General features: G+C 46.1%; 1 long non-coding RNA gene across 1 annotated transcript in view; it reads right to left on the reverse strand.

The window, feature by feature from the left end:
• Positions 1-17482: 17482 nt before the first annotated feature.
• LOC109146086 overlaps positions 17483-25189 on the reverse strand; it is a 28811-nt gene continuing 21104 nt past the window's right edge. The window contains exons 3-4 of the long non-coding RNA XR_005604609.1: positions 19022-19203; positions 17483-18120 (exon numbers count right to left, since the gene is read on the reverse strand). This is a non-coding gene — a long non-coding RNA (uncharacterized LOC109146086). The remainder of the gene's footprint in view (positions 18121-19021; positions 19204-25189) is intronic.

The following is a 25189-nucleotide window of genomic DNA, read 5'->3' on the forward strand; positions in this document are numbered from 1 at the left end:
CCGTGGCTTACGGCTTCTTTAGCCTGATGTCTCAGAGTAATGGCCAACACAGACATGCAGAACTGCTGGAACTGTGTGTAAGTAACACAAGGCTTGCAAATATTTGCTTGTCATCATTCCTAGGGGATGCCCACTTAAGAATAATTATGTACATTGTACTCAAGATGCCTTTTTTTTTTTTTTTTTTTTTTTTTTGCCAGACTGGATAATGAGACATTTTCTCTGCACATCCAAGGAAAGTACATGATGTGATTCTTGGACTCAATGGTCCTGATGCGTTCCTTCCAAGTCAGCATACTCTGTGATTCTAAGAACCTGCAAAACCTAGGGGAAGATATTCCAGGGCATCTCTCTTTGGATTTGGCATTGACTGTAGCGTTCAGAAGTTAACCACACAGCTAATAAAAGAATGTGCAGTAATTCATTTTTAATGATCGTTTCCTGGGTGTGGCAAGTGGTTTTGTCGCTTTAAATTCTTATGCAAATAAAATCAGGCTAATCTTCTTAAATAGGTAGCTGTAGCTGTGTCAGCCTATTCCGAGCTGGCAGGAGAGCTGCATAATACTTGGAATTCTCTAAATTGTTCATGTCAGTGGGATATCAACTATCAGCACAATAATAATGATAATAGGCATGTGTTTGCTTGCAAAGACGTTATTGCATAATTAAGGGCCTCATTAAGGGTTTTCAGTACCTCAGAAGAATGCCCTAACTTTCTGGTTGTTTTCATCCTATTAATACCAACATCACACAAGCCACTCCCCAAGCGACTTGTTGTTTTAATCACTGGTTAGCTGGGAAATTCAGATGCAGCAACATACCTGAAATGAATTAACAGTGCAATTATGACCGAAGTGCTTTCATTAACAGGGAAGAATGCCTGCTTGTGAGACTGCCATCCCTTCGAAGTGATGCTCTCTCATTCTGGCTTTCTTGGATCGTGCAACCATGCTCCTAATATGATTCCAGTCATCCCACATAAGTGGCATGGGAACAGTACTTGCTAAATGTAAACCTTCTAGTATTTTCAATTCCACTAAAAAAAGTGAATAGTACCAACACCTTCCCCCCCGCCTCTGCCCCCTCCGCCACCCCCTCCCGGGAACACAGGAAACCAAATGACATTGCTGTGCCACCCAGGAAAGGTCACCCACATCCAAAAATCCAGGGCATCGCAACCATAAGCATCCTGCAGGCTGACAAGTTCCAGGGAGCATCCATATCCCAGTCCTCATCACAAGGTGCTCCATCACCCAAAACAATCTGAAAACCTGCTGCAGCATAGGGAAAGAACCAAGAGAGAGGAACAGCACAGCCAGAATTCCAAATTGCACACTTACAAGGATTCTATTAGGTGGAGATGCCCGGACCACAGAGCATGAAGGATGCTGAGAGCTCTGAGGATGCCTTGTGATGGAGGCTCTGCACAGGGGCACAAAGTGGCAGCAATCACTATCAGAGGCAGGCCTGAGACCTGCAAGTTTGGGCCTACAATTCCACCTGTGGACCTAAAGCCTGGGTCATTAGCATTTCTTAAGATGGCAGTAGATAATCTAGGAAGCCAACCACAATCCACACTGTGAAGCAAGGGAAACAAAAACAACACAATCGTCCCTGCCAATATGACCTGGGGCAAAATTCCTTCCTGACCCTAGATCTGGCGATTGGTTTAACCCAAGTATGTGAACCACACCTGCCCACAGGTACTTGAGAAATTTTCCAATACCACTACAAGCATAAGCATGCTTGTCCAGCCTCCTTTTTTTTCAGCCAGGGCAGCACCGGTACTTCAAAAGTGAAATTAAACTTTATGATGTGGGTGATAAATCATAGGAGTTGTGAAGACTGTTTCTTCCTAGTCCTCAGGCAGCCAGCAAGCATGAAGTCTGTGACAGGCATTAGATAAATACAGTACAGAAAATGGCATCTGAGTCACCTTCAAACTCCTTTTGCTCATCCTCATTACAGCATTGAGAATAACAACACATAAACCCCAGCACCAACTTCAGCTTTGTAGGAGAAAGCAACTCCAATGGCACAAAATCCTCAAAAGAGTCTTTAGCACAAATACCGGTAAAAAAACTTCAACCACACAAATATTTCTGGTAATAAATTTTCAACCATCCTTTCTCAGGTAGCTGCCTTCAGGACTTCTTAACTGCTGTGATGAGCTTTACTGCCTCAGACACATTAGGCACAGATTTTCTGTCCACTCATATGCAGTGCAAACAGCAGCATTGTGTTCACTCCATATTCCAGCACGAGTGTGTGAAAAAGCAGCATAATCACAGGCAGCTGAAGTTCCTCCCATCCAGTCAGTTCCTCACTCATGTCTTCAGGATCCAACAGACAGATCCTTCCACAGAGGGAACAGACCTGGGGTATCTCTACTTCAGAGTTTTTCTGCTCCACCAGCATCTCTGAACTGATTGCAGATAGGGCCAGATTCTCTTCCCTTTGAAGTGAAGAGCAAAACTGCTTTTGTCTTTTGCTTCTGAACAGGCTCAGTCCCCATGAAGTCTGTGGGATGGAGGCTCCTAAAAGTCCGAGTGCTGTGTGAAATTTGTACATCAGTTCCAAGGTCAGGTGGCTGCTTTTGAAAGTTTGTGTGCTCTGCTCCTCAGTTAAGGCTCTGTGACTGTTGGCAGTTCAGGGGACAGACAAAGTGTAGCTCATTTACACCTTTGTTCCTTGTCCTTCTCACCCTGAACTTGACAAAGACTCATCACCACCATAACCGCGTAGTAATTACTACAGGTGTTGTACCACCAGCTCTCAACTTGAAACACAGCCATTACTGTAAATGATAACAACAACAACCTTATATCTGAAGGTTGTGCATAAATATCAGCCTACCTGTGCTTTTACCACTCCTGCTGTGGAATGGAAGGCAGCTCCCTTTTTCCTCTGAAATTAGAATGGCTCCATGGATGTTAGCATAAAACAGTGCAAAGCAGACAAGACAATCACAGCACTTTGTGAAAATTGGAAGGTCTGTGTTCTGCATTTTAACTCTGTCAAGCTGTATTAAAAAGAAAAGAAAATTGGCTGCACCTTTGTTTTTAAACTCTTATTCTGACAGCCTAAGATAAGGTCAGGGCTAGGAGTAGGAGCAAGGCTGGGGAAAGAATTATGGTTAAGGATAAACACACCCAGAACTTCGGAAGTAAGGCAAAATGAGCATGTGCTGTTCTCCTTAGGTTATCCTGAATCCTGGTAATCCTGAATACACATAAGACATCAGGTGGCCAGCAAATAGAAATTGGATCATGTTATTTATGAAGCTATAATTTTCACATATCTTACAAATCTGGTTGTGTGTTATAGCAACAGGTAGGAAAATAATAACCTGCTCAGTGCAGGGGAGCAGCTTCACCCTGATTGTTACAAGCAAGGTGTGAGGTGTTTGGACTCAGTTCCACCCTGGACATGGACTTGCTGCAGGAACTCCATCAAGTCCCTCATCCAGGTTTCTGCTTCCCCCTCACCTTTGGTCTGGTGTTATTTAGTCTGAAAGCCTGGGAACAGGCACTTTTTTCAACACGTGTTTTCTTCAGTGCCTGGCATGACAGTGTCTGATTTCACAAGGAGACTTTCCATCCTACAGAAAAGAGACAAAAGCTGCACTAAAAGAACATAGTTTACGCTGTGATTATCTCTAACACTGTGGTCCAGCAGTAAAATATGTGGGCAAACTCATCTGCTAGGCAGGAAAGGGGACAGACTCTGCCCCATCTAGGAAAATATTAAATCCCCCGCCCTCCCTTTATCCCTATTTCCATGGCTTGGACAATCAGCATGTGTCACTTCCTCACTTCTAGATACATGGCTGTGCCAGTTCAGCAAGCCTGGTTTTGTACCTGTTTCCCTTGGATTAATTTAGAAGTAAAACATTACAAGATGTCAGAATCCTCCTACTCATCAACCTCACCAGGGAAGAGTTTTTCACCCAGAATACCTAGGACTGCAACATGCATCCCTATGGCTTTGTCTTCAGGCCTGTGCTCAGTCTCAGCAGAAATCCTGGAAGCTCAGGAATGGTTTCTTCATGCAGTGTCAGTGGGCCTGCATGAAAAATAAAGGCCAGATGCCTCTGTAAGAAGCTACCACCAGATATTCCCAAAGGAACACTGCTCTGAAGTGACATTTCATACTCTTACAGGGCACTTCAAGTGTCTGTGTCTAGTGGTATTGTGGAGATTTTCCTGACAATAATAGAGAAAGAGCAAAAGGATTTTTAAAGCCCTTTCAAAAGCTAAATCTGTCTGGAGTTTCTTAGGAGACAACAGGTTTTCCCATGTCAAAACTTGCCTTGGGTACATTTCAAAGGTCTACCATAATAGAGGAAAGCACAGATAGGGGTCATCATTTCTCCATCCTGTAACTTCAGCAACAACACCAGCATAAGATAGACTCAGCAACAAGGTCTACAGATCTGATTTGGAGCTGACAAGGCTACTCTGTTGAAAGCAGTGGAGTTATTTCCATGTAAGTGAGAGGAGAAACCAGGCAGTGTTTTGTCCTGTAGAGCTGAGGCACCACGACCAACACGGTTGTCTCCTGCTTTTTCTGCAGGACCACAGGTGACATTGCAGTGGCAGCAGCTGAAACTGAACCCAAATACTTAGATTTGACAGTAGAATGAAACATGTCTCAAAGAAGGCTCCAGCAACTCAGTCTTTCAGGCACTGGAGGAGTAACAAGCCATCGAGGCAGTGCTTTAACATACTGAGATGTTTCTGAGAGAATGCCTTCTGAGAAAGAGATCAAATGAGAATCTGTTTTGCATGGCTGTGTTTTGAACCACTGCCTCCAAAATTGTGCAGCTCTTTCTTCCTTGTTTTTGCTCCAGATTGTACCAAGAGTGTCTCACATCGCATCGGGTGCTTCTTAGGAGCCCTTTCAATAGGAGCAGGATAATTGAGGCATCAAATTGCATCCTGTGGGAGTTCCAGGATTAGGCCACAGAGCAGGTCATGTTCTGTGTTCGAAAGGACAAAGAGCATTTTATGTTTTGTCTGTTCACTTAGCTATGAAATGGTGAATTTTGGCTTGAAATACCTATCATTTGCCTTAATCTTGTTCTCCTAGACTGCCACACCCCAAGTGGTTTTTGCTAGGATGGTATATTATACTCATCATCTCCTGATGCAACAAATTGAATCACAGAGTGGTTTAGGTTGGTAGGGACCTTAAAAGATCATTTCTTTCAACACCCTGCCATGAGCCTTCCACTAGACCAGGTTGCTCAGACCCCCATCTAACCTGGCCTTGAACACTGCCAGCTTGTGTGGGAGCATGAACATGGCATGAGGGACTAAACATCAAGGCTTCAGTATCTGGCCTTTTCAAACACTAGGCCTGAATACTCAGTGGGTTGGCTCTGGACTTCACTCTTTCCTTTGCACACAGTTCAAAGCAGGAAAACCACGATCCCTTTGGACCACTAAAGGACTGCCCTGGAGAATTTATCTTTTCCTCTTGTGCAGCAAGTTAAGCTTCTGCCTTTTACCCTGCCAGACCAGAGGCTGGTGGATAGTTATGGTAATTTTTGTGGCTGGTGAATTATCCTGGGGAAGAATTCTTGTACTGTTGCTATTATTTATTATTTGCTGAGTGTTGGCAACATGTTTCCATGCTGAAAAAGAGACTTTATGCAGAGAAACTTCTTTATCTGCATGTGCACATGTACATGAATATGCTCTCACTTCTGCCCTTTGATCCTTCTGGACTTGGGAGCCACAGCCCAAAAGCTCTGGGGCAGCTCCCTTTAAACTCAAGCTGGAATCCAATATGAGCATGAAAAATACAAGCTGCACATTAGTCTCTATTGTTTATTTTGATATTGAGGAACATTTATCTTAGCCTTTCTCTAAACATCCTCAGCAGTCTTCTGCTGAAGTAGGAAGAGCAGCACAAGGAATACCGCAAATACCAAGGTAATGTTATCTGTTTTTTCTACAGCAAACTTGGCGGATTTTGAAAGGATACCCACTGTGGCAAATTCAAGGCTTCAATAAAACCTTTTGATAATGAAAATAAGGAATGTCAGATATCAATAATGAGGCCAGATTCTGTGTTTTGTTGTGGCCTTTTTAGACTGGGGCAGAAAAGGATCCATTCAGCTTTGCAGCAATGGAGTGTGAGAGAGAAAATCAGGGATGTACCCTCCCCTATAGCACTTGGACCAAGGGACTCGCCAGGGAGATACAGAGATGTGCTGGGAGCACATAGCTTCAGCTGCTAAAACAGCATGGAAGGCTGGGTCAAACTGTCTAGGGAGGCATCAGTAAGTGTTCAAGGACAGGTTGGATGGGGCTTTGAGCAACCTGGGACAGTGGAAGGTGTCCCTGCCCATGGCAGGGGGTTGGAATTAGATGATCTTTAAGGCTCCTTGCAACCCAAATCATTCTATGATTCATGAGTAATATTTTCTTTTTGCATCTCTTTGAATCTCAACTGACCCAGTAATTTCCAACTGAACCATACGTGGACATTGGGCTGTATGGAGAATCTGGCCATTGAACTGCTAATTAAACATTTCAGAAAACTTTTAACTTTGTTCATTCTGCCATTTACTGTCATGATAGGGCTGCTTGTGAACACTTGCTCCCTCCTCTTTGGGCAAACAGATGCATATGCAGCACATTATCAAAAGAGAGACAATTTAGGCCAGAAGACTGAGGAAAATATGATGATAATGATGAGACATATTTGCCTACTGAGTAGCATCACTATTTAAAGAAGATGCTGTATTTGAAGCACTGAGGACTTTAACATTTAAAACCCTAGATCCCACACGTGAATGGTCACACCATATGCCCTAGCAAATTTTTCTCTCCCTGAATGTGCAATGTAGACAGCTCTGAGGAAGAAACCTCTGTCTTTGTTCCCTTTTGTAGAAGGACTTTGTATCCAGGCTGGAAGCTGGCTCTGTTTGTGTTGGCCGGAGATAAAGCAGTCCCTTTGCATCCATCGGTGTGTTTGTTTTCACCTCTACCTATGCACGGGTACCACAGCGAATGTTTCTAAACAGCAGATTAATCAGAAAGCACGAGGCACAGCTGCAGCCAGACTGTGGTTTCTTCTCTCTCTCTTTGAGGCACAGAGCATTTGTAACCACTTTCCTGTCTTCACAGAGCTGCTGATGATCGCATCTTCTTGGAATTTGCTGCTTGTGCTGGCGCACAGCGACAGCAGAACCACGGCGGCCGCCGGGGGCTCGCTGATTGTCTCTCTTCTCCTGGGGCTTGCCGGGGTCACTCCAGTTCCTGCGTCCAGGGAAGGGGAGCCCGGAGCGAGGGTTGTGTGATCTGGCTCCAACTAAACTCACGGAGGAGAGCAAAGTCGGGGTGGAAGGAAATGGAAGTGAAGGGGGACTAACTCCGCTGGAGGAAGTGAAACCCCACAAGGTGCTGAAACCCGCAGCGGCAGCTGATGGGCGACAGGGCGGGTGTGGGACATTTGGTCATTACCTCGCCACATCAAAGCTCCTGAGGAAAAAACACCGCATCCTGTGAAAACGGGAGGGCAATTCACCAGAGCGACAGTGCCTCTCCTACGGAGAGCCGGCACTTCTAACAAAAGGCAGCTGATCAGGGCAGGGGGGCCTGAATGCAGCTTAGGGAAGAAGTCTTGGCGTTGAACTTCTGATGAAGTCTTTGTGTGGCCTCCGAGGTCCATGGGCTCCTGACCTCTCCCTGAGCAGGGGGTGGTCGTGGGCTCCGACAGAAGCAGCAGCAGCAGAACACTCACGTAAAGTTTGCCTCTTGCCATCAGCACACTGGGTCGGGTCTCAGCTGGGATGAGTCCTTAGCCCCTCTGGTGGGAGAGCTTTCCCAGTTCTCTCCAGGTGAGGATTTGGCTCATGTCCTGTGGTACTCATTCAGTAATAGCCAGTATTTGGAAAAGAATACCCTGAGGAGTTTCCCCTTTTCTGATGAAATCTCTCTGCCTCTAATCTGTCTATCTGTCGCTAATCTTGCCTGTCAGGATGTATCTCTCTATCATGCCGTTTAAAGCTGGAAGCTGGTCATCCTTTTTTATTTCTTTTTTTCCTTTTTCCTCCCCCCCCTCCCCAATTGAGTTATATCCAGTCAGGAACACGTGTGCTTGCACTAGTGCTGCTCCCTGTTGGGAAGCTGCTGGGGGGGTGCAGGCTGTTGATACCCAGAGAAGAAACAAGGAGGTTAGACCCTGTGGACCACCTTTTGCAGCTCCTTCTGCCCGGGCTGCCTGTGTGACCTCCTCATGGGCTCTGCCGTGACTTGTGCAACCCACGGCCTCTGAAGAGCAGCAGCTTGAGGGAGGGAAGTGACTGCTCAGTTTTGCCCAGGCCTGCTCAGCCTTTAAAGTATGTTTTGCTTGTTTGCAGCCTCTTTAAGCACATGCAGCAGGGTGGGTGCCAGCCTCCTCACGCTGATCCATCAGCTGTTTTGGCCTGATGCTTCCAGGGAAGGAGTGCTGGAAATTATGTGGATCTCCCTGTCTCTCTGGCTGAAAACATCCCCTCCCCCGTGCCAGCATTCTTGCTTGAAAAGCTGTGTGGGTGTCAGATCTGGGACCCAATCCATTGACAGATAAACCTGGGATAGTAAATGATTTGTTTTCAGCCAGGCTAGCTCCCCCATTCATCTGACTCTGTCACAGCCTGAGATCTCACAGAGCTACAGCACAGTGGGCACAAGCAGCCAGAGCAAAGGAAGGAAGGAGAGGGCCATCACTTTTAATGGCTTCCCAGCTAAAAGTCATTTTATCTTGGCTGAGAAAACCACATCCTTGCTATTGCCTTTGTTCTGAATATCCTGAGTCCTGAATCTTGCTCCCACTTTTCATGCAGTCCCATCTGTCCTTTCCCATCCAGCTGTGCTAGACACATCACTCTCCCTCAGCTCTGGATCTTCTGCCTCCTCACCTCAGACCTTCCGATGTGCAGTTCTCAGCCTTTCCCCAGTGAATTGCTCCCTGAAGGTTGATTATCATCATGGCTGACACAATTAATTGAAGCTGCACTGGCCAAATCTTCTACCAAAAGCATCCCCATGCTCTTAGAACAAGAGAATACTTGGTCCTACTGCACCAAGCAGGAGGACAGTATGAGTAATTAATGCTAAGAAACGAAACAGAAGGTTACAACTGAAAAAACCCGCCCAAACCCCAGGATATTGGGCTGAACACAGATCTGCTGCAAAAATAGTGTGTGTGTTTCCATCAGTATCCAGGGATGACATATATTGCTGAGAAGGGCAATGGGGAAATCAAGATGTAGCCCTAAACAGTACATGGGAGCTCCCTCCTGGAGGAAAAGGGGAGGCAGAACTAGGGGGAAAAATTATTCTCATGCTTCAAGAATTTTTTCTGGATTCCTTGGGGTGTGTCAGGCTCACAGCATGCCAGCAGCTGGAAAGTGCACACTGTGAATGCTCTTCTTTGCCATAACCTCCCACTGCTAATCGGACAAATAAAGGACCTTCACTTCATCTGACTTACTCAGTAGTGCTATTGGAATATCCCTCTTGAATTGTAAAGTCACTGCCCAAAGGGCTCTCAGCCTGGGGAAAAAGGTGTTGTCCACTAGATCAAAACACTGGGATCTCTTTTAGATGAGTACCTTTAGGTGTTGAGAACAGGAATGACTGAAGAAGGCATTCACTGCTGTTCCTCTTTATATTCCATTTCAGCCTTAATTCAGAATGATGGAAATGTGTCTGCCTGACTTAGGGGCAGATCCCAAGTCTGGATACTCATAGAAGATCCTCAAATTGGCTGCCTGCTGGCACTGGAAAACTTGTGATTTTTGTTAGCACCCGTGATCTCTAACACAAGCAGCAAAAGCAAATTGAAAAAAAACACAACCAAAACCACATTTAGTCTGAGAACTAAACAGATAAATAAAGAGCAGATTAAATGTAAAAAAATGTGCCAGGTCGAAATATCAGACAGATCTATGTCCTTTGCACATCAAAGGCTGCAATACCCTGAAAGGCAACAGCCACCCCAATTCTATTTAACCTTGGTAATGAGGAGAGGAATTCAGGTGTGACTTACGCAGGTGAGTTAAACCACAAACCAAGAGCTGTTCCACACTTGGAGTAAAGTGATTAGTAAAAACCCAAGTGCTGGAGGAGAGGCGCACAGGATCCACAGGGGTTTCACAGGTGGGTGCTGGTTCTTTCTGAAGTCCACGATCACTTGGAGCAGTGACAAGAGGATGGGAGCACTGAGGAGCTTCCTGACTGCATTCTTGAATCCTCCTAAAAAGACTTGCCTCCTCAGGATCGCTCTAATCTATAACCAGAGCACAGGAGGTATAGCTAAAGGATGCTAAAGGATGCTCAGGACAGATAAAAGGAGGAATTTCAGTTCAGGAATTTGTAAACAGAGGGCTGAGAAACAGAGTTAAGTATAAAGCTGAATCAGACTGAGGTCCTCCACAACTTCCTGCATGTGAGCAGGAGGCTCACAGGGTCACCACTCTCATTAGGGAGTGCATGACACCCTCTGTGTTTGTTCTTGTGTCCGTCCTTCCATGCACACCTTCCAGTTTAAGGAAGAGAGAGACCACATGCTAACACAGGCCCAATCCCAATGGTCTATGGCACTCCTGCCAACCCCAGCACCAACACTGCCGAGGAATGACCAGGCAGCAGAACCTGGGGCTGTGGTGTGCCAAAGTGACACTGCTGGGGTGTGTAATGGGCTGCACATGTGTTGTCTGCTTTGTGTGTGTGTGTGAGTGGGCATGAGACATGCCTCAGCCTTCATGGTTTTGAATGACTTTCTTCTGCTTTGGCCAGCATGGGAAGGCTGCCTCCCACTGCTCACCACAGCCTCTCCCCCCTCCCTGGCTGCTGCAAACCTTTCAGCTGCATCCATCGAACCCACGCGAATATTAAAGCTGTTAAATTGATGGGCTGAGTAAATAGGATTAGCTCCTTGTGCCCAAGGGGGGAGGCCACTGCTTGCACAGACTAATAGGGAGGCAGGGGGGAAGGCTGAGGAGGAGAGGGCTGCTTTCAAGCCAACAAGAATATGCTATCTGGGAGGTACACGGATAGCTTCCAATCTGCCCCTGATTGGATTAGACATGCTCCTAAATGTGAAGTGCCTATACAAGTCTGGGGCTTAGCTGGTGCCGGGCTGCTGAGAACCTGCCGAGGTGCTCCCCAAGGATTGCTGCCACCCCAGCAGGCCCTGGAGACGTCTGACTGTCAGGGGGCAGAAAGCCCCTGCTGCTGGGCCCTGTCTCGCCCACCGTCCCAGGCGTCGGATCTTTAACCCGCTCCCGTGAAAGCTGAGATCCTTTGCCTCCATCTGTTCACATGGGATGGCTTTACAATTCCCCTCTAACCTACCAAAGGGAAGCGTGAAGTGATCTCTTGCTGCCTGGTGGAAGGAAATCTCTCCCTCCCGCCATCTCCCCCTCCTCTTTTTTCTCTTCCAGATGAAGAATTTGAATGTCTTCATGGTCTGTTTAAAATATAAAGTGAGTTCTTGACACATTTTTTGAAGCCGTGCTTGTCTTGGCATTGATTATTGTCACTAACAGTGATGTGAGCCAAATGCTTTCCTTTTTCCCCAAGCTTTGGTAATATTTCCAAGAACTTTGGCTGCTTTTTTGCAAAGTTAGTTCCAGAACCAAAATACTAATAAAGAAGTTTACGCCTAGCCTGTTATGTAGGATAGCAGGGAACGGCAGTGGCTTAGTTAGACCTTTCTTGGGTTTATAGAAGAATAGCTCCAAATATTTTTAATTGGAACAGAAAAAATCTGAGCAAAAAGATTGTAGTTGCTGAACAGAGGAAAAGTGTACAACTGTGATAATTGGGGTTTATTCCAGGGATATTGTCCTTTACTTATTTTCTAGTCACAGGGAAAATATTGGTGAGGACAATCTTTGTTTAACACCTATTTTGACAGTAGTTAGCCAGCACTCTGATGTCCATGCACTCACTCTAAATTAAACACTGTCCTTGTTTTTGAAACAGATGCTTGCCCTGATATTCTATAGAGGTAAAAGTTACACATTTTATTTTCTTTTTTCCTTATTTTTGTTTATTCTGGCTGGAGATAGCAGTAACTCACCCGTGAGGTCTAAGCTGCAACAATAATGTAGATTAATAGAAATAGCTGAGAAAAATACAGGAAGAACCATGAGCTCTGTAGCCTGATGCAAAAACTATTCCTGTTTTAGCCAGAGAGATAAAAAGGAACAAGGAAGTGGTTTCACCTCAAGAAGTGAGTTGTGGAGCCAGAATTCTGGTCCTGGTGCTGGTACTGACTCCTAACCTGCTGCTCTTGGTACTTATCCTGGTAAAGGCAGGTAAAAGTGTGAGGCAGGAATAGAGCAATGGGAACACCCGGAATGGAACTGCAGCATTTATCTCTGCAGGAAAGGTCTAGGCTTCCTTACCATCACCCAAAAGCTGACTGAGAAATACGTCTAGACTTCAGGGGGACATTTGTGTCAGAATAATACCCAGCTATGAATACAGCTGTGATACATCACACAGATACTCTCAGTAAATGATGTCATAAATAGGATGCAAGAACATCCATCGGTGTTAGACACCCTGTTTGCCCGCAGCCCAGCCCACATGAACACCTGAGAACATTAATTTTCTCCCTATTAATTTAGGAGTTGTGGTGACAACATGTTTGGTTGTGTTTCCCATTAGGCTTGGGGGTATCTTGAGGGGGCCTGATTGCATTATCTTGCATTGGAAATTGAATTGCTGTGTCCAGTGCCCTTGAACTACTGTGTAAATTAAAATTTCTGTCTAGCAGGCAGAATAACTGGATATTAACACACACTCTTCATAGGAGATGAAATTCCCCTTCTTTTCCATATTTGTATTAGGGTTAATTTTAACTGATAAGTTAATACAAGTGAATGCAGAAAATTGATGCTTTCTGTAAAATGTGTGTTTCTCAGCCCTCCCCAGCCAGCATCAGTCTTGGCCATCCTTCCCTATCTGTGTCACTCCCCTCAGTCTCACCCCCTGCAACAGATACATCACTCTACAGCAGGCAGAGGTGCATGCCTGCACAACAGGATGTTTGCTTACCCAAATTCCTCTGTGTGTTCCTGACACCATCAAGGCTCCCTGCTTCTTTCTGGACACTGAAACCACTGAATGCTCTGCTAGTTCCAAATCAACTTTCTGACTCCACCCAGCTTCTTCTGTCTTAGCAGAATTCCCATTTCTTTGCTTGAATAGCACCAAAAGGACCTTGAAGTTCCCCTGAGTTGACTCATTTTTCTTCCTTTTCTGGCCTCATTAAAGCTGTTCTTGATTTTATCACTTCTTCCTGCACTCCTGCACTTGAATGTTGTGTAATTATATCAGATAACCTATTCAAACAAAGGAAGGGGAAATTAGAGATGGAAAGGCTTCTTTAGATAGAGGAGACAAGCCCCACTCCCTTGGGAAGAGGGCAGGAAAGGACCATGCACTCCTCACTCACCCAAATGACATGGGGATCATGCCTCCCTTGAGATCCAGCTACACTTTCAGACCTCACTGCTAGGAAGAATTCCCTGATCCTTTACTTAACAGTTCCACTGCTTATTTCCTTGGCCCACATCTAGTTTTGCCCTTCACCACTCAAAATAATTTCTAAAGGTTCATTTTTCACATTTTGTTGTTAAGAAAAGTGACACCACGTAGGGTTAAATGACTGCTGGATACCCACTGTACTTAAGACAGATAGGGATCTCTTGGACACTTAAATTTGCTCATTGAAATCCCAGAAAACATGTCCTAAAATTCATTCCCAAAACTCACCAAGTACCACCTTAATTAAACATCTGAATTAGCCTTTCTGCCCCCATGTCTTTAGTGTGGCTGAGCCCCAAACTGTAGCTCATATGCAGTTGATATAAGGCTTGTGCTATGCACAAAAGTCACTGACTTCCTGAGCTGGGTCTCAGGCTTCCTGCCATTCATTTTGGGAGGTTTAGGATTCAAGCAGCCATTCAAGCAGTCTGCTCTTTGCTCAGCCACACTGAGGTGACCTCAGGACATGGCACTGCTCTCCACCAGGTGGCTGAAAGGTCCAGCACAGCCTGGCCAAGTCCCCCCTGGTTGTTGAGTCACTCTTGGCTGGCTCTGTGGATCCCTGCCAGGGCCACCTGAACTGCTCCTGCTCTCCTGGCCAGGCACTGCTGCCTCCTGCTCCTCAGCCTTCACATTCCACACTGCTGCAAGCACGTGAACAATGCACGGCATCCCTCGGGTTGTTCCCACCCGGCCTCCCTGCTTTTACTGGAAATGAAAGCCTTTGCTGGAGGAGGAAATCCTTGGAGATCCAAGTACAGGTTCCCTCGACTGGCTGCTGTTAAGAATAAAAGATCTGAGAGCTATTTCCATTCCCAGTTGTGCAACACAAAGCAAGCCACTTAACCTTTCCATGCCTTATTTTCCCTCTGGATGAACTGAGACGTAGTATGCCACATTTTTTGGGGAATGCTGTGGTGTAATACCAGGGGAGGCCTTCAGATGCCTCTGAAGGCTGCAACTGACCCATACATAAGCTGGCTGCCATCCTATGGGCTATGAAAGACCCACAAGAGGGATGGAGCAGCTCTGCTGTGAGGAAAGGCTGAGAGGATTGGGACTGTTCAGCCTGGAGAGGAGAAGGCTTTGGGTGACTTTATTGTGGTCGTCAGTACCAGAAAGGAGCCTACAGGAAAGATGGAGAGAGACTATTGACAAGGGCCTGGAGTGACAGGACAAGGGGCAATGGCTTCATTCAAAGTATGTTTAGTTTAGATATAAAGAAGAAATTGTTCCCTGTGAGGGTGGTAAGGCCCTGGCACAGGTTGCCCAGAGAAGCTGTGGCTTCTCCATCCCTGGAAGTGTCCATGGCCAGGCTGGATGGGGCTCTGAGGAAGCTGGGATAGTAGGAGGTGTCCCTGCCCATGGCAGGGGGTTGGAACTGGACAATCTTTAAGGTTACTTCCAACTTAAACCATTCTATGATTCTATGACTCTGTGTCTATTTTGCCCTTATTACCCTGGAGTCTCTCAGCATTGAATGCTTTCCAAATTCCACCCTCCTGCTGAGTAGCTTGATTTCTGAGTATTTTCTCCCAGATGTTTGAGAATCTTATTTTTGCTGAACAGTATTTCCAGCTCCCTCTGTACTGTCTGTCCATCCCCACCACTGTGCAGTTGTATAATATGCCAACATTTTGATCTTCTTACTCATGTCAGCTAGCAATTACTTACAGGAGTTTCAGCAGCTCAATCTGTCTCTCCATTTCCATTCTGTACTGTAAGAGCCTTGTTGTACTGTTTATCCCCCCCCCACCTCTTTATAGATACAGATAAAACTGATTTTAACAGCAGTCCAACTCTGACCTCTATCAGACTCCTGTACACTCTCAGACCTACCCCTTGCACAGCAACTTGCAGTTCCCTCTACATATCTGGCTCCCCAGCTAGGCTGAATTTAGTTTTCACATTTCATTTCAAGGCTCTGCCTCTCCTGCATCTTTGTTCATTAATTAAGTGAACAGGCTTGGACAGGTTTATCTAAAAGGCTGAGGCTTTGAAATTTGTCCTTCTATTATGAGTTTTGCATGATTTTAAAGCTCACAGGTGAGGCTTTCTTTGGGATTTGTCAAGGAGAAATAGGCCCACACAGCGTTTCCTATAGCTAGCCAAAATGCAGAGGTACTGGTTTTATGGGTACATATTCTCACTGCAAGAGGCAGCAAGACAGAGAGAGTGTTCACAGAATCACAGAATCATTTAGGCTGGAAAAGATCTCCCAAGATCATCGAGTCCAACCTGTGACCAATCACCACCATGTCAACCAGACCAGAGCACTGAGTCTTGAACACCTCTGGGGATGGTGACTCCACCACCCACTGGGCAGCCTGTTCCAATGCTCAGAAACCCTTTCACTGAAGAAAATATCCAGCCTAAATCTCCCCTGGCACAGCTTGAAATCATTTCCCCTTGTCCTGTCCCTTGCTCCCTAGGAGCAGAGCCTGACCCGCCCTTGGCTGCACCCTCCTGTCAGGAAGCTGTGGAGAGCAAGCTGGTCCCCCCTGGGCCTCCTTTCTCCAGGCTGAACCCCTCCAGCTCATGTTCAGCAGCTGTTGTTGAGAACCCCCAGGTCCTTTTCATCTGAGACAGAGTTCTAGGATGGGTATCCATGGGATGGATAAGTTTGCAGTGCAACTGCACCTCCCCAGCAAATACACACATCCACGCTTGCTTCACTCCGTGACGAAGAAGCAAAACTGCATTGCCGTCCCAGAGGGTGCTCTGGGATAACAGCAGGACACAGCAGATTGCAGCCGGGTGTGATGGAAGCTCAAGCTCAGCCCTTTCGGTAAGGTCTTCCATCCCTGCAGGGATGCATTCCTCCGCTGCTCTGCCCCTGGACTGGAAGCACACAAAGCAGTGTCCGGCTGGCTGAGGCTGTGGCAGAACTCAGGGAGCAGGGACGGTGCCGGTTCCCGTCGTTCGTGCGGATGCTGCGGGAGGCAGTGCCCGGCGGGACGGTACCCAGCAGAGGGCAGCGGTGCCCGCGCTACCGCAGCCGCCCTACCCGCGCCTTTCCCCCACACTAACCCCCCCAAAAAACACCCTGCATTGCCTCTAGGCTGGCAAACAGCCCGCACGTGTAAACCTGCTCTCCTTCCCTTTGCAGCTGTAATCTCGACCACCCAAGCATCGACATCTGCCAGCGCTTGCTGACCACCAGCTGGGGTCATGGCTCATGGCTGTACAATCACAACATCACGGAATGGCCTGGTTTAGAAAGGACCTTAGAGATCATCTCATTCCAATCCCCTACCGTGGGCAGGGACACCTTCTGCTAGACCAAGTTGTTCAGAGCCCCATCTAACCCGGCTTAAGTCCTCCTGTCACTTGAACAGCCAAGTGTAAGAAAGCTCTAGGATGGAAGAAGATACAGTGGGAGTACTTCTAAATGCTATCCCCCCTTCTGGGAAAATTGGTTTTCTCAGGGTAAAAAATAAAACTGTGACCTAGTGGTTAATTTACATGCAGAGGAGTCAGGAGTCAATTTTTATGTGGTTTGAACCGGTTCATTCATATCTAATTAAAACAGTAAGGGGAGGACGGCTCATTTTATGCTCAGTTAATCAAAAGACTGCAGAAGCTACTTCTTTTCCTCTGGGGATATTGATAACTGTGGGATTCAGCCCTATTGAATTAGGTTGGTTAAACTGTTCCTCTCCAAAATCCCTGAAGCTTAAATCTACTTGAAGTCTTATTCCAACCCTGAAATACATCTGATGCCAGCCCTCAAATCCATCTATATTTTGGCATGTTACAGATGACTGTCCCTGCCTGGGTTAGAAGGGACCTTAAAGATCATCCAGTTCCCACCCCCCTACCATGGGCAGGGACAGCTCCCATTATCCCAGGTTGCTCCAAGCCCCATCCAACCTGGCCTTGGATGGGGCAGCCACAGCTTCTCTGGGCAACCTGTGCCAGGGCCTCCCCACCCTCACAGGGAAGAATTTCTTCCTAATATCCAATCTAAACCTACTCTCTGTCAGTTTGAAATAGACATATCAATACATATCAATATTGGGATATTCAGAACTTGGCTAGAGAAGACTCTGAAAAAATTTTTTGAGACAGAAATTAGCTCATCTCTAAGTGGGGATTTGGACTTCACAGACGTCTGTGAACCTCAGTTATTCTGTCACTTTCTGAATTTATGGCTCAGACCCTACTATTCAGGTGTATGCTAGATATTCCATGCAGGAAGGAGGTGGTGAGAAGGACCTTCAGCCCTTCCCACCCTTTCTGTCCAGTCTCCTCGGGCTCACAGTGTAGCCAAGTAAGCACTGAAATCCACTTCCCTGTTAAACAGCTCTGCCTTTTGTGATCCTCTTCCAGGACAGGGAACTCAAGGTGCTCCTTCATAAAATACTGACATGTTGCTATTCTTATTCTCCTGGAGCTGGACTTGATGATCCTTGTGAGTCCTTTCCAACTCAGGATATTCTATGTTTCTATGATTCTAGTTGGATGGGAACCATATGTCATGTTGTAAATGAGGATCTTGGGGTGCTTCTACAAATCTTCAAGGATGAGTTGTCTTGCCAGACAGGCCAGCAGTAATTTCCTATTGACAGAAGCAAAAAAAAAAAAATCAAGATCTTAGGGTCTTATAATGACAAATTGTCATTTCTTATAACCTATAACACAGAACAATAAATCCTTAATCACTGGTAAAACTTTGTCTTCAGAAAGATGAAAAAAAAACAACTTTAGAGGTGCCCAACTTGTCTGTTTCTTCTAATGATACCATCTGGGCTTATAAAGGGGATTTTCCTTCCCTATAAAACTGACCTCACTTATAAAGACAATCACATGCAAAGCAGCAGAAGTGATCAGTAGAGCAAAGTAAACTGATTAACTGAACTGATGAAAAACGGGCTCTAAATTTCACTATATTTTCTTAAAAGCTGCTTGTCACAAGCATATGCCAACAGCTTAGTAGAAATAGTTACAGAATCACAGGACCTCCTTCTGCTTTCCCATCAGAGCAGTTCTGAAGTAATTCCACTGAAGTGAGCAGAGTTACACTGATGTGAGATCACAATCAGTCAGAAATGGAAAATTCCTAATAGCTTATCCAGTTCATAACCCTAGGGCCAGGGTACAGTTATTCCTTGCACTAAAACCGCATTTAATTCTTCTAAATATGAATAGTGGAAAATGGTGCTTAGGAGGTGTTTTGGTCACTTGGTGGGGTTTCTTTAATTCCTCATCCAATTTCTCTTCTTGGGAAAATCTTTGTTTTTGACTGAAAGCCAAAACCTTAGCTACATTGCCCAATAAATGAAATATGGAACAAAATGGATATGCCACGTTATGAGAGTGTAATTCTGGGTGCCTCATGTGCCCGTCCTCCACCCTGTGCTGGTTGTGCATTCTCATTAGGCTGGTGACACATGGAGGCTTTAGACAACTTAATGTAAAGACCAAGCAACAGGGCAATGCCAGACACATTGGGGTGTCACCTCCAGGGCTCTCCAGCAGAATTCCTTGTGTGTAGCATTGGGTTAACCCATGGCACAGCATCTATCCTTTTGTCAGAAGCATTTCTGCTTTCCAGTGAAATGTCTAAACATTCTGTAGCAGGAAGATCTTCCTCGGTGGATCCACTCTTCTGTGAGATCTGCTCTGTTCGAAACAGCTTTTCCTGCCAAAGAACAATTTCAATAGAAACATTTTAATCAGACCTCGTGGTAAAGAAGTTTCAAACAAAAAATAAACTTTTTTTTTTTTTATCCTAGTAATACCTAATTATATCTATTTGGTTGTTTTCAGGCACAATAGCATTGCTGATGTGTCTGACACAGGAACACTGAATTTGGAGAATGTCCCTTTACTCTCTCCTTGCTTGCTTAGCACCAGAGGTGTTTCCCAAGAGCCATTTCTGTAGAGGCACCTGGGGCATCCCATGGTTGGTGTGCATTGCTTTCTGCATGTAAAGGGGTCCATACTAGCTGCTCTGGAAAAAGCTTAGATGCTAAACAAGGTTTCAAAAATAAGTTTTTATGAACAAACCATTTGTCTTCCACCTTTAAAAGCTGGGGTCTAAAAGCAATCTGCTTGTGCAAGTCCTTGCTGAAGCGTGTGAGATAAATGTGACAGTAAATCACACAAGCCACTAAGCAGAGCCTGATACCATTTCCCTGTGAACGAAAAGCAGTAAGAAATCTCACAGCTGCTGTTCCTGCCCTTCAGCAACTTTTAATTTTTATTGATTGACATGACACCTACGCGTCACATCATCCACAAGAGGCATCAGGTCTGTTTCAGGAAAGGCAAATTATTTGGTATTGTCAACAGCTGGCAGAGGCCACCAGGAACTGCTTCTTCATTCACTTGTTTTTCTCAGACACCTATAAAGAGCTGTCATCACATATCAAACGAAGCAAGTATCGGGCAGCATGTGTGTCTCAATGCTGGCACACAGCCTCCATCGCTGGGAGGCATGAACTGAGGCATGTCAGCCATGGCAAGTGAGCAAAGCGGGGACAAAGTGAGTCCTGGGGCAGTTTGGGGCACCTCAATATAAGAAAAATATAAAGTTATTAGAGAGTGTCCAAGAGAGGGCTACAAAGATGCTGAAGGGTCTGGAGGTGAAGCTACACAAGGAGCACTTGGTCTGTTCAGCTGGAGGAGACTGAGGTCAGAGCTCACAGAAGTTCTGCAGCTTCCTCACCTGGGGAAGAGGAGGGGCAGGCCCTGATCTCTGCTCTGTGTGACCAGGGACAGGACCTGAGGGAACGGCTGGAGCTGTGTCAGGGAGGGTTAGGCTGGATATGAAGAAAAAGTTCTTCTCCTAGAGGATAGTGGGGTACTGAATAGACTCCCCCAGGAATGGTCACAGCCCCAAGGCTGCCAGAGCTCCAGGAATGCTTGGACATAGTTCTCAGGCACAGGGTGGGATTGTTGGGGTGTCCGTGCAGGGTCAGGAGTTGGACTGAATGATCCTTGAGAGTCCCTTCCAGTTATGGATATTCTGTGATTCTAAAGTGAGTTCAAGCACAAACTTTTCAGAGTTGGTTGCCTTCAAAAATCACTGTTGTGGTGGATGGAATAGCAAGAGGACATGGTGAAGAGTTTGGACCTTCTGAGACCAGGTACTCTGCCTCAGGAGAAGCTATCTGTGCTGAAGGCTGTTGCCTCAGTGAGGCTAATACTTGCACTTCACTGCGAACTGATGTGCAAAAGGACTTTGCATGATTGCAAAGTATTATTTGCCCTGAGATAAACTGGGCTGTGAGACATATGATGCTCTCTTTACCTATGCAGATTCCTGATTAACAGTTGTGGAAGTACTGCCATGTGTGAGCAGGATGACCAGGATATCCCTTGATATGCATAAAAGAGGCATATGAAAAAAAGTTTTGCAATGTGCGTGCAAGCCATTTTGGCCAATATTAAAGCCAAAAAGCCACATGAAATACTGCATCTCCTCACTGATGCATTGTGCTGCAGTAGTGAAGAATGAAGCATTTCACTGGGGTAACAGGGAGCTGGAGGTGAGTGAAATACATTTTCCACACTGGAACGTGGTCAAGATAGTGGGTAAATGCCACTGCTGCTGAGGAAGGACCTCAGACATTTCTGAAACCATCACTGGTTGGGAGTTTGGTTTCTCAGTTGTGTCCCAAACCCAGCAGCTTGAGCAGCACAGTCCCCCTTAGCACCCCTTGACTCAGCCCTGACTCAGAGGGAAGAATCCTGCCCACTGAGTCACCAGCCCAGCCTCCTCCAGCTCTGCCTCCTTCTTCTGGTGATCCACTCAAGCCCAAACCTGCGCAGCAGATGGGAGCTGACAGGGCTCAGCCCCGAGCAGGATGGATGGCACAGAACAAAGCCTTGGCAGTGCCAACACATCCAGGTGACCCACAGGAGAGCTGTGTTTAGCGGGTCTGCTGTGGGATTTATGGGATGGACACCATGCTCACCTCAAGGAGAGCTCACTCTGGATGTTCACTCTGCTCTCTGGGGCCTCCACAAACATGGCCTGCGTGCTTTGGACAGATTGCTGAGTCTAAGCTCATGCCCTGCAAGGGCAGGACTGAAGAGCCTGAGGAATGTTACTGTCTCCCACCCACCACCTCTGGAAATGTCTGAGCCTCCCAGAAAAGATGAGAAAAAGCACAAAACGCACGCTATGTTTGATCTGGACTGTGCTTAGCCTATCTCTTTTCCTTGAAACTATACTCAACTCATTTTGGGGTAGTGAGAAGGGAGCTTTCACTAGAAATAGAAGATCTATAATTAACACATGGTCCTAACACAGAATTGCAGCAGCCTCTCAAAGTTAGTAAACTTTGCTTGGAAGTGCATTCCAAGTTTTATCAGATTTCTCTCATCTGCAGAAACAGAACTTTCTAAATCTGTTGTACTTGCATGTCCAACAGACTGGACCCAGTTACATACTTTAGTTTTATGATTAAAAAAATCCTCCACTGACACACATCATGCATATGTAAGTAATTTGAAGTCTTCAAGTACTAACCCTTCCCAGCCTGAAGCAGGGGCAAATTCCTTCTCTCTTCTCACAAGCCTGCTACCATTATGCAAGCTTTCATTCTGAAACCCAAACTCATGTGAAAAACACCCAGGTTAGTGAATCTGAAACACAGCCTAAGCAACCCAAATGAAAATGTTGTGTGTCTGTTAACCCATTCTTTGTTTCTCCTCTCAGGGGCAGGCTGCTTATTCTCCCAGCAACCCAGCTCATCCTGCCATTTATGAAGTTTTCTGCAGGTACAATGCCCTGCACACTTGAACCTGTATAACCTGTATCTTTCCATGTCTCCAAGGAGGAATGTGGCTGAAGTTCAGCAAGGGCAAATGCCGGATTCTGCACCTGGGGAGGAATAACCCCAGGCACCAGCACAGGCTGGGGGTGACCTGCTGGCCAGCAGCTCTGCTGAGAAGGACCTGGAGGTCCTGGTGGACAACAGGCTGGCTGTGAGCCAGCAGTGACCTGAGGGACAAGAAGGCCAGGGCTGTCCTGGGGTGCACTGGGAAGAGCAGTGCCAGCAGGTCAGGGAGTGATCCTGCCCCTCTGCCCGGCCCTGGGAGGCACATGTGGAGTGCTGTGGCCAGTCCTGGCATCCTCAGGACAGGAGGGACAGGGAGGTCCTAGAGAGGGGCCAGCAGAGGCTGCAGAGATGATTTAGGGCCTGGAGCATCCCTGACAGGGAAAGGCTGAGGGAGCTGGGGCTGTTCAGCCTGGAGAGGAGCCCCAGCTGAGAGGGGCCCTCAGCCCTGTGTGTCCCTGTGTGCAGGGAGGGCTCCGAGCAATGGCACCAGAGGAACGGGCAGGGACTGATCCCAGGAAGTTCCCCCTGGACAGGAGGCAGAACTTCTGTCCTGTGCAGTGGCCGAGCACTGAACAGATTATCCAGAGAGGGTGTGAAGTCTCCCTCACTCAGGATATTCCAGAACCATCTGGACACAATCCTGTGCCCTGTGCTCTGGGATGGCCCTGCTGGAGCAGGGAGGTGAGACCATATGACCCTCTGTGGTCCCTTCCAACCTGACCCATCCTGGGATTCTGTGATTCTGTAGAATGAAGTTTCCTTGATCTTCACAACTATTTTTTCTGTATTTCTCAATGTATGGCCATGAGCAGTGACCTCAGATCCTGCAAGTGGTGCTTTGCTACCCAGCTCCCCTCAGGCCCAATGCTTCTGCTGCTGCTGCGTGGTGATCTCCACATGAGAAAGCTTGTGGGACAAGTTTCAAGTGATGGACGATGAAGAATAAAGTGGGGTTGAAGCCTGCAGTAGTCCAGAGTCTAAGAGAATCCAGGAAGATTGAAAACAGAGTATCACAGCAGTAGAAGGAACAATAGTCTGACCACAGAATAGGATGAAAGAAACATCAGATCTATTAAAGAATTAATCAGTATTTCTGCCTTTAGTTTTTCGCACACATAAAATTAGTAGAATAATATTTACTTTTTAATCTCTTGTAGTATTGTGATTAAAAATTGCTTATGGTTTTTAAAGCCCTATGGAGTATGTGGTATTCAGAGATACAGGTGGGAAAGACTGCCAACATACATTAATATCCAGAGAGAAGACAAGGAAATGAAAGCACAGGTATTAAAGGTGCCAGAAAGAACTAAAGATGGAAGCAGGAAGGAACAAAGATTATTAGAGATATCTAACCGCTGGACAAGAAAGGGAGGGGAGGAATATGACATGGAAAAGATAAAGGAAAGATAAGTTCTCATGAAGATAAATGGACAGAAAAAGAACAGTAACAAATATGAATAAAGAGAAAAAACAGTGAGGGAAGAACTGATGAAGATGAAAGCACTGGTTTCCCTTAGTAGGACTGGTTACCATGTAAGTACCAGCAAGTGGGCTGCACATGAGAAGGAGAGGGCAGAAAACAGAAAAATGGAAGAAGCAGGAAAGCAGATTAACAGGGAAAAAGATGTAAGCTGAGCCTAACATTTTAATGATGTTTAAAAATTATTTTGTCAGTAGCTGTGGTTTTCTTTGGGGAACCAATATTTTTTGTTAAAAAGAATTCCCCACAAAAATCTTCAGTGTTGGTCAAAAAGAAGAACATAAAACCTAAGCTTGGTAACCCAAAACCTTTCTGCATTATACTTAAAACTTCCATGTTTTTAGAGTTTTTAATGAAAACTTGATGTTTCTGTGGGAAAATCATCACTTCCCAGACACATCTATTTTTAGGCCTGTGTTCTCAATTAGCCTGGTACTCATTCGAAGCAGCACAGCAACAGGGTGTGTCAAAGGGTTACAAGGGAGCCTGCCTGGCATTAAAAACCCACACCAGTGACTTTATGGTAGCTGTCAGCCAGCCTTTCTTTTTCTCTCTGCATCCCAGAAGAGAAGTATGAGGCGTCAGATATTCTGGTGAGAACTTCTCATGGCACAGGATCATGATGAAAAGTGAAAGTGAACTCCAGAATCACAATGTAAAAGAATCATAGCATCATGGAATGGGCTGGGTTGGAAAGGACCTTAAAAGCCCATCCAGTTCCACCCCCTGCCATGGGCAGGGACACCTCCCATTATCCCAGGTTGCTCCAAGCCCTGTCCAACCTGGCCTTGGACACTTCCAGGGATGGGGCAGCCACAGCTTCTCTGGGCAACCTGTGCCAGGGCCTCCCCCCTCACACAGAACAATTTCTTCTTCATAGCCAATCTATCCCTGCCCTGTGTCAGTAGGAAGCCATTCCCCCTTGTCCTGGCATTCCACACCCTTGCCAAGAGTCTCTCTCCATCTTTTCAGTAGGTTCCCTTCAGGTACAAACCCACAATTGGGTCACCCCAAGGCTGAACAATCCCAATTCCCTCAGCCTTTCCTCACAGCAGAGCTACTCCATCCCTCTGATCCCCTTGGTGTCCCTCCTCTGGACTCATTCCTTAATGAAGCTGAATTCTGAATTGCACTTTGGATATGTGATTGATCCCAGCATCATCCATAAGTAATCCTTTTGCTTCTGCCTTTACATGTCTGAACCATCAGCTAAACTTGCTCTGGGAGAGAACTTGTAATGGCTCTGTCAGAACAGACAACTGCAGTACTAAATGTGAATAAGTCACAGGAGCAGAAATTTGTCCTAGTGGCACTGTTCCCACTTACAAGCTTTGTGCTCGAGGGGATGAGAAAAG

Source organism: Corvus cornix, chromosome 1A, assembly GCF_000738735.6.
Source record: "Corvus cornix cornix isolate S_Up_H32 chromosome 1A, ASM73873v5, whole genome shotgun sequence".
Lineage (NCBI taxonomy): Eukaryota > Metazoa > Chordata > Aves > Passeriformes > Corvidae > Corvus > Corvus cornix.